At 34.6% G+C, this 15,603-nt stretch overlaps 1 protein-coding gene across 1 annotated transcript in view; it reads left to right on the top strand.

The window, feature by feature from the left end:
- The window catches only part of LOC141462385 (allatotropins-like), a 185,899-nt gene that overhangs the window by 64,727 nt on the left and 105,569 nt on the right, over window positions 1–15,603 (top strand). The window contains exon 2 of the mRNA XM_074112270.1: window positions 2,104–2,131. The gene's annotated coding sequence lies outside the window, so the exon portion shown is untranslated. The remainder of the gene's footprint in view (window positions 1–2,103; window positions 2,132–15,603) is intronic.

Raw genomic sequence — 15,603 nt, 5'->3', positions numbered from 1 at the left:
TTTAGATGCAACCCTCCCAATATATATATAGCTCCCTCTCCAATCCAACACATCTAGAGAGAATATGTCTTCTACCAACAGCTAGTAACTTTCCAGGCATCTAAATTTGACTTGGATGATGGTATCGCAGTAAGTAAAGAGATAGGGAGTTTCCTCAAACTCTTTCTGGCAGGTGCCACCCCGTCTATGCTCGGTTCTCAAATGCTATTATTTGAAAATTATTTTCTAGAAACCAATTTGAAGGGTGGGTCTACAGCTTCTTTCAAAAGCTTCTTAATTACGATGAACTAAATAAAAGATGAACTAAAAGTTAGTGATAATAGACGCATAAATAGAAAAGTGGAAAGAAATTCCTGAAAAGTCTTCAGTATATTTTATAATGTTTATTTAAGGTACGATAGTATTTGGGGTCATTAGATCCTTCTTTAACTACCGGCCTCCAGGCAGTGAGCTCTCATTAACATTTATCTATAACAACGGGTGTTTGAATTATAAGAGGTTTTTTAGTAAACAAAATCTAAGGGACATTTTAATTGTCTGAGCCCAAGGTACCAACTTATTGAGCTAATCTCGTGCCAGTTTGATTAATACGTATTTATTAAATTTACTCAGGGATATCCAAATGTTAAAATTCATAGCTTTTACACGGTATCCATTCAACAAACATCCGGTTCCTGCAGTAAAATAAAATTTAAAAAAGTAAGAAGTTTACGGGCGTCTTGTCTATTAAGCTGATTTATAATCAAAGTCAGGATCAAGTCAGCATTGACGCGTGTTATAGCGGTAATATTAAATTTTAAACCATGTCAAAAGTTACCACCCACGTAAGAAATGAAGGACTAAAAAGTTTTCTTTAGTGACGTGAGTTCACTTCTTAGCAATCGCTAGAAGTTTAACTTTCTTTGCCAGTAGGAAGGCTTTGTTTAAAGCTTCTCCCTTCTAGACAAGCGAAACAATCAGCGAAGATCAATCGTTACAAAAAAGAAGTTTTACAATCTGTCATTTCCTTTTCTTTATCTCTCACTGAAAGAAATTATTTTAGAACAGGTTCTGTTATCGACCGAAATGACTTGATCGATTTTTTTTTTTTTTTTGTGAGCATTGAGAATTTCGAAAACTCATTTCTGCAAATTTATGTTTTGAGCTCAGAATCTAAAAACCGTCGGAATAATTTCCGGGAGGGAAGGGATTAGCTATGAGGTTTAGCATACTGGACTCCCACGCGGGGGTCCCGGGTTCGAATCCAGCTGCTGACCTTTAGATTTTCTCTTCCTAGGAGCTTCTTACAGTTTACTGTCCGGTGATGGACAGTGTTGTCTGTAACGAGAGAACACTGTCCGGAGGCCTGTGTAAAACCAGTGTAAAATAATAATAATAATATAATTTCCGGAGCTTTTTTTCTGTGCACTGCCGGCTTCCAGACAACGTTCTTTCGTTAGCAACACTGTCCATCACCGGGTGGTGAGTATAAGATCTTAAAAAGAGAAAATCTATTGACCAGCAGCTTACGATCTCCGCGTAGGAGATCTCAAACTCTAAGCTTTGAGCTAATCGCTTCCTTAAAGTAGATTTACACCAGGGAAATCTGAATTAAAGCCAGAGTGCCTGAATCTTCTAGGTCTGAATAACCTTTTCTCAACGTCGCCATTACTGGGTTTGATGTTCGGTCTTACATATTTTTGTCATTTTTGCTTGAAACGTTTTAAAATAATCTTATTGTAGGAGATTTCCTGTAGAGAAGGGAAACTTACAGCGATTGGTGGCTTATTATCAGGATTTAAATAATCTATTGCTAGAATTCCAAAGAAAATTTGTACCAGTTATAAGATTACTAGTTGAAGAAAGTAATCTGAGATTTTAAGTTAAGCTGTTCATACTAAACTCAAATTTATTATCAAATTCTATTTGAAAATTTGAGAAGATTGTCATACTTCCTATTACCATCTCTTAAGAGAAGGAAGTAAACTAAGTTCCTCAACAGCTGGCAAAGAATTATTCAGACAAAAAGGATGGTTTCTTCAATGTATCCCTTCTCTTCTGTACATTCACAAAAAATACTCTATTGTCTGTCTATATTAACTGATTTTGTTTTTTTAATTCCAGAAGCTGAATTTCGCTGAAGAAGCCTAAGGTAAGTAAGAAGCATGCTTATTTCTATTTTATTCTTCAAAATAGTTTCAAAAAATAACCGATTTTACAAAAAAATGAAGTGCAAGCATCCAACAATTAAGCTTTCAATCTCACCAAATTCATTCAGCCACTGAGATCAAGTGTTTAACTTAATTTTTAACTTAGATTAGGAATATATTTCTCAAATTAGCACATTGAATAAATTCCAAGACATTGACATAGAATCGAACACAACATCATATAATACATTGCGATTTACCTTGAATACTAAGCCTTTTATCGCTTAAATCGTCACCCTCTTTTGTATTCAGTATAATGGACAAGAACTATCACTTTATGTTATACTCCAACTTCTTTTTTTGAGGGCGCACGGAGAAAGCTGCATCTTTGACTTCTCGTTAAAACCCGTTTTAGTGCACTTTACCTTACTGATTATGACCCACAAGATTCCATATCGGAAAAGCCTATCCCTTCAAGCCAATGGGGATATTGTCACAACGCCTCGTTAGAGCACCTCTAGTACTTACTGTTAACTTAGGGATCTATTGAGGGGCGTTAGAATGGTTCTTCCTCTCTGATGATCCTTACAGAACTGATTAGCACGTACAGTTCTTCTTATTGAACTAAATCTATGCAGGTTTCCATTGACAACCACTTGCGATGCGAGTGTTAACGCTGGCTGAAAGTATTACTCGCTTAGCTGTATTGGAATAATACTTGGGGGGAACTAAACAAGAAGCTAGCAATGGACTCTTTCCCAGCCTCCTGACTTGGGGTTTCCATCCAACTTTTCTAAGATACATTACAGGAAGAGTGATTTCTGATATAGATTTTTCAATTTTAAGGCCGTTTTAAGGGCTCCTGTGTTCGGTGATTTTTAGAAAATGGTTTGTGAAGATTTGTGATTTAGGAACCTACCTATTATCTAAGCAGTAAAAAACTCGCTACAGAAAGGGTGCGGTTTTTTTCATTTAACTTCGACCTTACATTACGCACACGTAGATCTACAACTTCATTTGAATAATTTGTCAAGAAAAGTTCTTATTAAGGATGTTCCAAAGGAATTAAAGGGAGGCTTCATTCTAAAGTCTCATATTGGTGCAATGTACCGTTCTACAGACAGCCCATTCATTATTCTATTGCAGAAGTTGGTTAAATGTTTTTGCTGTAATCTCTAGTTAAAAGCATATTTCGTCACCGTAAGTAGTATTCCATTGAAATGGATTTTTCACTTTATTTGAGATTTTCTGTAAACTTTCGAGATCTATGACTTTTATTTGTCCAATTTTACGAGAAAAAATTGATTTTTTTTTAAAATTCTGGGAAAGATTGGCTTTGATTTTGTAGTACTGTGTAATGTACGGCTACAAAAACTGTAAATATTATTGCATGTTTGGAAGTTCCAAGTTACAAAAATTTCGAGAAGCAAGGGTCTTCGAATGTTAAATGAAAATTATCTAAATGAAGCTCAAAATTATAATCAACTCTGCCCGGTTAATTACTTTGGCACTTACATGTTTTTAAGTACATTTATCTAAACCGAATAGTACTTTTTCTCGTCACTGCGTTAGCAGCAGCTTCTGTACAATAACTGCTCCTAGTAATAATTAATGAAATAATTTTTTTTTTCTTTTTTAAACTGACTAATTAATGATATTTGCAATATTAATACTCTTTTTATCAACTTTCAAAATGAACTCCATTTTTTCTGGGGTGCTGCAGGGTTCTTAGTGGTTTTGTACCAGCCGCTAGGGATTAAAATAGCAGCTATTTTCAATTTAACAAATCACACACTATAATTGTGAGAGTCTTTCTGGTAATTTTTCAGCGGTAATATTGCAAGAGTCAATTACTTGCCATCAGTCCTATCAACGACATCTTTTAGAAGAGAGCAGAATTATATTTGAACATTCCAAGATCTGAGATTAACTCAAGACTAGTTTTATAATTAAGGAACGGATTTTTATGTATTTAAAAATGCCAAATATTTAATTAAAATATGCATTTATTTTCGTCAATTATGTGGAAAATATGTGATTTTCTTAAAATATTTTCTGGAATATTTAAGTAAAATGGACATTTTTTTTTTATGAAAATGGATTTTTTTTGGGGGGGGGGGCAAGTTATAATTATTTATACAAGAAAAGAACATTTTTACAATTTATAATAATTTATTAGGAACAAAATAATTTGTTTTTACAAGTTATAATGATTTATACAACAAAGAACATTTTTACTATTTATAAAAAGATGTGTTAAATTTTCAATTTTGAAAACTTCTCTCTTCGAAATTGTTTGCAACCACATGAAATTTCAAATGTTGGAACGTAAAGTGACGACGATCTGGGCGTAAGATGGACTTGTAACGACTAAAAGATCGTTCAACATCTACAGATGAACGGTGCCTTGCTGAAAGAAGTTATCTCGTTGGTTGTAAAGGGTACACGATGTTCTGAGGTGACTTCTGTTCCACTGATAATATCAGAAATCTTGCAGATGGTCTCCCACCCTTTGTTTTTGCTCAGTACTTCTACCAGTTTTGATCTGATCAGATCTCCCTTACTCCCAGGAAAAAGTTCTGCTGGAAACTTGCGAAGATATTTAGCAACCAGTTGTTTGTTTGAGGCCGATGTTCGTGGCATTTCACCCAAAAAAGAATACACTAAGTGACCGAACGAAATGAATTGGACACTTCAACGAACGAGCTGAAAGAACAGACAACGTCAGACAACTTCAAAGAACTAACAATTACAACAACCATTGCCCACTGTGATTCACAGCCCTACAGTCTGTGGTTCACAGTTCCTGTCAACCACCTCCCAATTATGAAAATTTGCCCAAAATGAAAAATATGTACATATTTTGATTAAATATGTAGAAATATTTATTTATTTTAATCAAATATGTATAAATATGCGATAACATCCAAATATGTGGAAATATGTGAAATAAAAGTAGACACAAACGGCTTTAAAAAGTGTCAGTATGAATACTTCTAGTTGAAAAACGTCTGTAAATTGCCTAGAAAAAAATATGTAAATACATACGAATCCGTTCCCTATTTATAATCTTACCAATCCATTAAAAACCGCAATAAGATAATATTTGGATAATCTAAATAGGCTCTTTATTGTTTTTCTATTTGTTTGCTAGTTTTATCTGTAAAGGGCACTATTTTTATTTAATATTTATTTTATCCTCAATTTGATGGAAAAATTTATTACTTCAAATTTTCTGCAAATTATGTAAATGCGGGGTGTTTTCCGTTTTTTATTTTTAAAAACCAAAATGATGTAATCCACATTTATTATTACAAGATTATTGTTAAATCATGTTCCCTGAAAGTAGCAATTTTATAAAAATCTATAACTGAAGTTAATAAGAGGCAAAAGTTTTTAATGTGAAAGAAAATTTATGACTTCTGACCTAAAATACCTTGAAATAGTTTAAAATTGGTACTCATTTAAAAAAACACTTTCAACAATATGCCCTGGCATTATATGTATGAATTGGTGAAAGTATAAAAGTGTTTTTTAAATGAGTACCTCCTACTCTCCTTGTTACCCAGTTCGAGCAGGTGTTCCCCAGGGAAGTGTCCTTGGGCCTGTACTCTACACCATATACACTGCTGATATTCCTACCAATCCTCGTACCTTCCTTTTTACTTATGCCGATGATACGGCCATCCTCTCTCCTCATAAAGACCCGGTCCTTGCCTACCGCTTCCTCCAATCCCATATAGAATCTCTTGAGCCTTGGCTAAAGAAATGGAGAATTAAAATTAATGAAAATAAATGTAATTACATTACATTCTCCCTAAGGCGAACTATCCTTCCACCCGTTTACCTAAACCTCACTCCTCTTCCCACAACAGATTGTGTTAAGTATCTAGGACTCTTCATGGACAAACGCCTAACCTGGAATCCACATACTAGACTCAAACGGAAAGAACTGAACAGACGATACAAACTTCTCTCTAGACTTCTCGACAAGCGATCTAAACTCTCTCTACAGAATAAACGACTTATCTACACTATGATACTGAAACCTGCCTGGACATGCAGAATGGAACTTTGGGGCTCAGCCAAAGCTTCCAATATCTACAGAATCCAATCCTTCCAGTCAAAAACTCTCCGTCGAATCGCTAATGCTCCTTACTTTGTTTCCAATCATACCTTGCACCAAGATTTCCTTGTTCCCTATGTTTCTGAAGCTGTAAGATCCCGTTACTTTAAATTCCACACATCAATCACCTCACATCCCAATCCTCTAGTAGCTCAACTTACCACTATACCAGGAAATCCTCCCAGGCGGTTGAAGCGCAGGTGGCCACGCGATCTTCTAAATGAAGTAAGAGCCAATGTACAGTAGTGAACTGTACCTCTTTGGGAGTTTCACCAATGGGTGAATTCTCCCCTCATGCTATTCATGTATCTATTCCATTATCATGTTGTATCAGCTTCACTTGTTGCAGAATTATTCTGCAGTTGTGAAAATAAATAAATTAAAAAAAAAAAAAAAAAATGAGTACCAATTTTAAACGATTTCAAGGTATTTTAGGACAGAAGTCATAAATTTTCTTTCACAATAAAAACTTTTGCCTCTTATTAACTTTATTGATGAATACGTATAAAAAGAACATTTGGAGAATGATAAACTATTATAAATCCCTTGAAAAAGGGATTTAAAGTTTGAGTGTCAAATTAAACATTTGAACAAAATAGAACAATGCAGTTTTTACAATATATAGAACTTGGCCGTGTTGTTTCTATTTGGTTTCGGTAGATGTCAGGCATGTTAGCTGTGTAGAAGCTCAGCTACTGGTAGCCGCCACTAGATGTGCTTTTTATGCTGGTCAAATTATTACTGATTCTTTTTTCTGATTAATTATTTTTTTCCACTTCTTGTAAGTAAGTAGGAGCAGGGCCGGATTATCGTGTAGGCTAACTAGGCTTCAGCCTAGGGCCTCAAGATCAAGAGGGGCCTACATTCAAATTGTTAGCAAAATTAAAATTACACTATTCTATAAAAAGTACCAATCATCCTTCATTTCATTTAACATATTGATAATATAGCACAGTAGTGATGTATTTTATTATCTCTCATGTAATTTACAAACATAAAAATGGGAGGTGAAAGGGCCTCATAAGTGGAATAGCCTAGGGCCTCTTTTCATCTAAATCCGGCCCTGAGTAGAAGTAAGTTATTATATTCTTGCTTTCAAGTTTTCTCTGAAAATACGTGTTATTTCATTTGCCATCTATAATCTAGCGATCATTGTCAAAGTAAGTCTGTTACAAGCAGTTTTCTTGGCTGGATCAGCTGAAGGAGAAAAGCTCTCGCTAGTGTTTGTTAAATACTGTTGGAGGTGGTTTGCGAGGCCAACGGCATCATAACCGTCGGAAGTGGAGATTTTGAATTGGAGGATGTGTGCAGAAAGTTAAAGAGTCGAAGAATTACCCGAATTTAGTTTTTGCTGCGTCATTTAGGTTTGAAATTTTAAGATCGTTATGTAAGGTAGATTAAAGACATAAAATGGTACATCTGTTAGTTGGCGTTGAATTTACGATTGAAAAGACTGGATTTGCTGTAGTTTTGAGAGTTTGTCGAACAGATCCAAGTACTTAGTACAGATACGTTTGAGTACAATGTTTTTCTATACCAATGGTAACATTGGTTGTCCACCTTTGAAAGTCTTATCAGTATAGCCTGGCGGCTTCTTGTCGATGGATGTCTCGCTGGATCCATGTTCGCAGAGTAAAAGTTATTTGTTTGCATCTTTAAGCGTTAAAGTTGTTTTGTCTCTTTTAGGCTGACCATTCTAGGCCTTAAGTAGGGATATAATTTCTCTACATAATGGTACCACGGGATCGTGAGTCAGCCCGCTGGAGTTCTGGCTCCAGGCTCACGAGTTGAGGAAAGGTTTCGTGGTGGTCGAGGTATTGCAGTGATGAAAGTAGAGTCCCCATGATCTATTGTGTGGGAGGAGGATGGTTGGTTTGCCTTCAGGAATAGTTACGCCACCTTCTAAGGCTCCACAAGAACATGTCTCTTTTAGGCTGATGGTTGGAAATAGTTGCGCCACCTTCTCATTCACCGCGAGAACATGTCTCTTTTAGGCTATCCGTGTGGGACCGGGTGAGAATAGTCCCACGGTATCCCCTGCCTGTCGTAAGAGGCGACTAATAGGGGACGTGTACGGAAAACCGTCTCACCTGGAATGATTTAGTAAGTCCAAGCTGACACCAGAAGGGTGCGGAGAAACCGTAAGTCATGAGCTGGGCATGGCTGGGCCAGTGACCATTCTAGGCCTTAAAATAGGAGAAAGAGTCTCTATGAAATGGTACCACGGAATCGTGAATCAGCCCGCTGGAGTTCTGTCTCCAGGTTCACAAGTTGAGGAAAGGTTTCGTGGTGGTCGTGGTAAAAGCAGGGACGATGGTAGAGTCCCCTTGGTCTACTGTGTGGGGGGAGGTTGGTTGTTTAGCCTTCGGGAATAGTTGCGCCACCTTCTCGGTCACTGCAAGAACATGTCTGTTTTAAGCCCATGGTTCTAGTTTGGATTGCTCCGGCTAAATTCAGTTTTTATCTGAGTGTTTCTTCTCTTCAAGGTAGAAGTTACTTGTGAACTTTATTGTTGACTGAGTGAGCTTCGAGACAAAAGAAATAGAAGTGTTTCTAGCTCTCAAAAGACGAATCAAACATGCTCATTTTACGCATCTGGATTATGGTATCCGTATTGACCAAATTGCTGAACATCTTTTGTACTGAAGTATTTCTATCATTTGTGTGATTAAATGTTTGTCTTTATGCATATACTTGAAGGTTAAACATGTGTTTATTATTAGATTGTGGTTCCAGATGGTCGAAAAATAAAGGATGATTTTGATTTAGAACTTCTAAAATTTCTTTCTTAATGTATTTGGTATCCTACCCAATAAGGTTCAAGATATCGTTTTGCGTTTCTACACTCTTCGTGTTGGAATAAGTGATTAACTGGTAGTTAACTGGAAGGATTTTTCAGTTATACTTTCTCTTACCGCTCCTAAGAGTTGATGTTTTGATCAAAATAACGAAAACATTGTCGTTTCACTTAATAAATCAAGTTTCAATAGCGTAAGCTGGATTTTGACACAATGCATATCATTTGCGCTGGAACACGTTTCGCGTACAAAGATAATTTAAAAATTATCAAAAAGAAAAGCGCAGAAAGTTCTATTTATTATTTTCAGTTTAGATACCACTGTAGATGGTAAATTTTTGATAAATATCGTTGCTTATTATTTCCTCTTACAAGTAGTATGATAAGGCCTGAGATCGTGCAGTTTTCCATTTCTAGCTTTCCTTGGAAATAATTGTTTTTGTTTACCTTGAGTTCTAAAAAAAGTATTTTTTGCATTTCTTCGGAAAATGTTTACGACCTCCCTCACTCATTCAGCAAGTCTGGAGAAGGAGAAACCCAGTTGAAAGTTGAAATCTCTGATTAATCAAGCTTTGATGTTGGGTGAAAAAAAAACAACATGCGTACTGCGACGGATAAAACCAGCGGATAAGGTACATCGGTGTTGGTGAAAAACTTCGCGGAAGTCCCGTGATCGAGTTCAGCGAATTCCTATTGTTTTTCTCTTGTTAGGAGCCTCTACATCTCACTGACTACTAATAGGCAGTGTCCTCTAAAAGAGTAGAACATTAACTGGAGACTGGCATAACCTCAGTTGTCACACGTGCCATTAATAAGTCAATTTAAAAGAATAGAAAATTTAACTAATTCAAAGTTTTCTATTTCGAGTAGAAATCAAAGCAAATAAAATTAAGATCCTTAACAAAAACTTACAGTTTAAAATGTTAAGTATAAGGGTTGATTAAACGCCAAAAGGTACACAAATCAGCGAGTACCCAACATTTCATTAATACTTCATTAATATTTAAGTAATTTTACTGCATTAATTTTCATTAATAAGTTATTTTTTAGAATTTATTAGATGTCACAGACCCTTATGCTGGCCATTTTCGTCTACAAAATATATGTTCAAGTAGCACTGTAGATTGACTGTAATATCTAGTTATTTATAATAATCAAACTATTAATTACAGGTTAAAAAGAAAAACGTTATAAAAAATAAAATAAAAATATGAGGCTAAAAAATTCAAAACCTTTTTTAAAAAAATGCTTACACCAACTTACATCAATGATTTTGTTTATTTTATTTATTTATTTTTATTTCTTAAATAAAAATCGTCGGTTTAAGTTCATTCTTCGATTAAAGTAATTGTTATTTTATGAAGTAGTCAAACGTTTATAATAATAGATAATAATTATCTGGCTTTATCGCAAATAATATAGTTTTCTTCAATTACATTCTCCATCTAGATGTTCTTCCCACAATGTTGTATATATGTAATATAAAATAAATAAGATATGCATATTTTTAGGACAGCTAATTATTCCAGTATTTTACCATAAGTAAAATTAGGGGGACTAAATTAAATTACAATAGAGAAATGAATAATTATTGTTTAATAATCTACTTGTTATTAACTGTGTGTTAATTGTGCTCACGAATATTTCGGTAAGACGAATTCAAGACAGTAGCCTACTCTAACTTTATCTTTACTTTAACATGCATGTACGTATATGTGATTTATCATCATTATAACAAAAAAATAATATAAATGAAGTGGCCAGCATAAGGGTCTGTGATATCTAATAAATTCTAAAAAATAACTTATTAATGAAAATTAATGCAGTAAAATTACTTAAATATTAATGAAATGTTGGGTACTCGCTGATTTGTGTACCTTTTGGCGTTTAATCAACCCTTATACTTAACATTTTAAACTGTAAGTTTTTGTTAAGGAGATTTTTGTACCTTTTGGATAGACTGTCCTTTTTGTCTATTTTACAAAGTTACATATCTGCTTTACAGATTTTTTTAAAATTTGGAATAAGCAATTCTATCATTATAATCTGATAAGGTGTTAACTACCACTGGAGAGATCTTTTTAAAGAATGATTGTAGTTGCGGCTTCCAAACCATCCTCAATAACAATTTTTTTGAGAAAGCGTTTTGAATAACATAGGAAGGTATTTGTACGTAAATAGCAAAATTTCAGTACTTCCTTTTAAGAGGAGTAAGAAAAATAAACTACGATTGCAGTACTTCTCCCTAAAAGGCAAAGAGGCAAAGATTTTTTAATCGAACAATTCATTGATTTAAATCGGTTCACTCATTGATAATTTATTCAAAGTTTTCTATTTCGAGTAGAAATCAAAGCAAATAAAATTAAGATAAAAGATTTAAGGAGGTACTTTGAATCTGCTTGTTTTACTAAAGTCAATAATGAAGCTCTGAATAATTATATTTCTTGCTCTCGATTGAATATCATCAATCCATTGCACCTTGGGATGATGAACAGCAGCTTTTTACGACCACCTTTTTGTTACTGCTTTTCCTTTTAAAATGCTTTCAGAGAAATATCAACAGAGGAAGCATCTTTTAGAAGAACTAAGAAAGTTTTCAGCAGAGTGCACTATAAAATGCACTTCAACAGCACAATGTTGTTATCCTGCTGCACTTACTGAATCTTTCACTCTGTAGTTCCAGGCTAATTCTCCTCATTCATAATGACTAAAGTAAAGTAAAGTAATCGCCTATTTTTTCAGGCGGGGCTTAACGTCCAACTACCAATTAGGTGTCGTGGACGGCCAATGACTATTCGTAACTAACATTTCTTCTTGTATTTTTTAGCCTTTCCGTTTTATCTCTTACGTATGGAAGTGTTAGGGGGTCACAAATTTCCTATTTGAGTTTTCAATACGATATGTAGAAAACTGTGTCTTTATCAATGCGTGAGTAACGTGAGAGTACATAAAAACCCAATGATGAAATCCTAAAGAAGAGCCTTACACTTCTATGCCTTCCTCAAGAAGATCATTTGGTCACTGGCTACCTTCAACCGTATTGGAAGTTTTGGTCAGTTTGGAAACTCGTGGGTTAGAATGTGAAGAAACTGAGTCAAGGAATTTGCCACAGTCAAGGACATTGCAGCTTCCGGAGAACACAGGGAACAACATGGGCTCTTGGTGCTAGGTAGAGGCAAAATTAGGAGCATTAACGATTCAACGGAGCATTTTTGATTGGAAGGTTAGATTCTGTAGTTCCATTCCGCATGTCCAGACATGTTTGATTATGATTCTGTAGACACGTCGTTAGTTGTTTAATGAAAGTTTCGATCTCGTTTGTCGAGAAGTCTAGAGAGAAGTTTGAATCGTATGTTTAATTCTTTCCGTTTCAAGTTTAGTAGGTGGATTCCAAGTTAGTTCAAAGTTCAATCCTGTTTATTTTATTTTTTTTAAAAATAAGGAGCGTCAACATCCGAGGTTGTTGGGGCCCGGAGCTTTCTTCAGCGCACTGCCGGCCTCCGGACATTATTCTCTCGTTACATACAACACTGTCTATCATCGGACCTGTGAGCTGTAAGAAGCTCCTAGGAAGAGAAAATCTAAAGGTCAGCAGCTGGATTCGAAACCGGGACCTCCGCATGGGAGGAATCCCTTCCCTATAAATTAAGAGGAAGCATTCCAAACGTATTACAATTTCGAAGTATCCGTAATGAGGTGCTCTTGCTCCAAAAAAAAAAGTAGTTTGTATAAAAATGGCAGTTTCCTAAACCGGAATTGACGTAAGAAGTCTGTGCCCATTACTTATTGGTCTGTAGCCAGAGTAATCATCTATAAGTCTCGGCCAAAACCTTTATCAGATTGTTTTCTACGAGGATTGTTTCTTATTTAATTAAATTCTATTTAGGGAAAAACATGAACGCAAAATAAACGGTTTTGGTTTAGTAGAAATTTAATCATAATTCAATTGATTAAATAAAAACTAAGTTTACAATGCAGATTAAGTTAGCAATGAAAATCCCATTTAGTTGGGAAGGTGAAGTTGTCCATTTTAAAAAAGGGAAGGAAATTGTAGGTTTTTCTTTTGTTTTTTTATTTCCCTTCTCTCTTTCTTTGTTTACATTGTTTACATCAGTAGAGTAACCACTCTGATTGGATTAAATCCTTTTTCCGACGTAAACAATGTTATTCCCGTAAGCTGTTAGTCTGAATGGAGAGTAACAACAAGGAGAAAAAAAGAATTTAAGTCTCAGGCTTAGCAAATACGTAGGTCGGTGAAAATATTTCTCATACAGGTTCTTAATTTAACGAAGCCTTAACACTTAGCAACTAACTGTTTTTGTACAGACTACCTTGAATTATCAAATTAACTTTGACGGGGTTATCACCTGCATCTCATGGTACTTATTTAAGTATTCATCAGCTTTTAAACTAAAAAAGAAAGTAAAGTGAAAAGAAATCCACCTCAAAGTAAAAAAAAAAAAGAAGTCTGCTTTGATGAAGAAGGTTCATCAACAAGATACTTCAGATACTTCTAGTAAAATGTTGAGATTTGCTAAGTAATTCGCATAGTAAAAAAAAAAGTACAAGCAAAAGCTTTCAAAAAAGTAGTTGTTATTTTAATTTATTTTTCTTTTGTTCTCAAATTTTAACTTTTGTAACTTTACTTTTACAAAAGGGCTTTTAAATTTTATTAGGCCAGAAGTTTTCTGTATTAAAAAGTAACCTCACTTTTGTGATTTGCTCTGTTGCAAAAGGGACTATTTTTTTTTGTAACTCATTTATTTAATTTACAACTGCCCATTAGCAATATTTACTTGTTGCTAATCAGGTTAACGTAATAATTGTAATTAATACAACAAGAAAACCAGTCCCATTCTTAAATAAATTTTCTTCACTTACAGACCATCCAAAAGGCCTGGTTTTGTTAGGTAACTACACTTCATTTTCTTTTCTTTCTAAGTTTGTAAGTCTATGAGTGTCTAACCATATTTTTTAAATGTTTTCCGTTATTTATAATGATTTTTTTAAAAAATTATTACTCCTCTTATCGCTACACGAGCTTTACAAACACACATCAACCACTTACAGAACTGGCTTATCAAATGGCGAATCAAAACTAACGTTACAAAATCAAAATTTATAGTATTTACTCTTAGACGGAAAATCCTACCTCCCATCATCTTGAACCAAACTTCTGTACCAACTGTGGACAAAGTACGATACGTTGAACTGTAGGGTTACAAACGGTTGACATGGAATCCCCAGAATAGACTGAAAAGACAAGAAACTAACCAACGCTACAAAACTTCTCGCTAGACTACTTGACAAACGAACAAAACTCAACCTAGATAACAATAAACTCTTATACCTTCTGTTACTGTGACCTATTTTGTCATAAGGCATCGAAGTATGGGGGATCGACTAAACGTTACAACTCACTACGCCTCCAGGCATTACAGTCAAAAATTCTTCGAAAACTTCTTAACGTTCTATGTATCTAACCTCACTATCCATAATGATCTCCAAATCCCTTTCATTAAAGGATCTTGCTAAAACTAGTTTTCTCAAATTTCACTCCTCTACAGCAGTTCATTCTAACCCTCTAATCGAAAAACTATCTTCTTCTACAATACCAGGTGATGCTCCAAGAAGATTGAAGAGAAGATGACCTCGCCATCTACTGTCATAGTAAGAGGAGACTAACACATGTTCAAGAAAAAGAGAAAAAAATTATCAAAGTTGGGTGTTTTTCAACGTTACGCTTTTTCGTGCACTTTTTGACGATCAACCCTTATACAACTGTCCTACCGGACAGTTTTAATAAGGGAGTGACACTGCTGGGTGCCTTCTCCACTCATCGTTATTTTTTTAATCATGTACCACATTTACTTGTTGCAACAATCTTGTTGCAGTTGTAAATTCAATAAAAGATTTAAAAAAAAAAAAAATACTATTTCAATGATTGATCTCTATTTCAGTGATAGTTTAGGGGTGAGAAATACGAGTTTAGCGCATTGATTGATTCCTACAGCTGTTAACCTAAATAGTTCACTAATTGGATGGATGGCAGCGTTTAATGTTTAGGAATAATTGCTGCTTTTAATGGTGGCCAAGTATTTATTGCTTTAAATAATCTCATCTTTTCTTTTTCTTTTTTTAAAGAAAATAACTACGAGTCTAGACATCCTGGCTGTACAGCATTTGCATTTTATTGAGCTTACTTGTTGAACTACGTAAATTTTGATTTTAATATATTTTTGAGTTTAAATATCACAAATTTATGTATTAGTATTAATTTATTTATTATTTACAAATTTATGTATTAATTCTCAAGACTGCTACACTTCTCTGCATTCTATCTTACAAATTTTCTTTGCATTCCAATTTTTGTTTCAATAAATAGAATTTTCCCAAATATTATGCACATGGTGAATCTGAGTCATTAAAATGACAATTTGGGAAAAAGTTTCAAATTATTGCCTCCACAGGAAAATTACTTGGGTGATCGCACCGTACAATTCGGTGAAATGATGCTTTAGATGGAAATTATCTCTTTCTCAAGAATCGTA

Source organism: Rhodnius prolixus, unplaced genomic scaffold (assembly GCF_049639745.1).
Source record: "Rhodnius prolixus isolate KJV_2025 unplaced genomic scaffold, Rpr scaffold_1, whole genome shotgun sequence".
Classification (NCBI taxonomy): domain Eukaryota; kingdom Metazoa; phylum Arthropoda; class Insecta; order Hemiptera; family Reduviidae; genus Rhodnius; species Rhodnius prolixus.
Note: the sequence above shows the minus strand (reverse complement) of the source record. Positions and strands in the feature narration are given on the sequence as shown.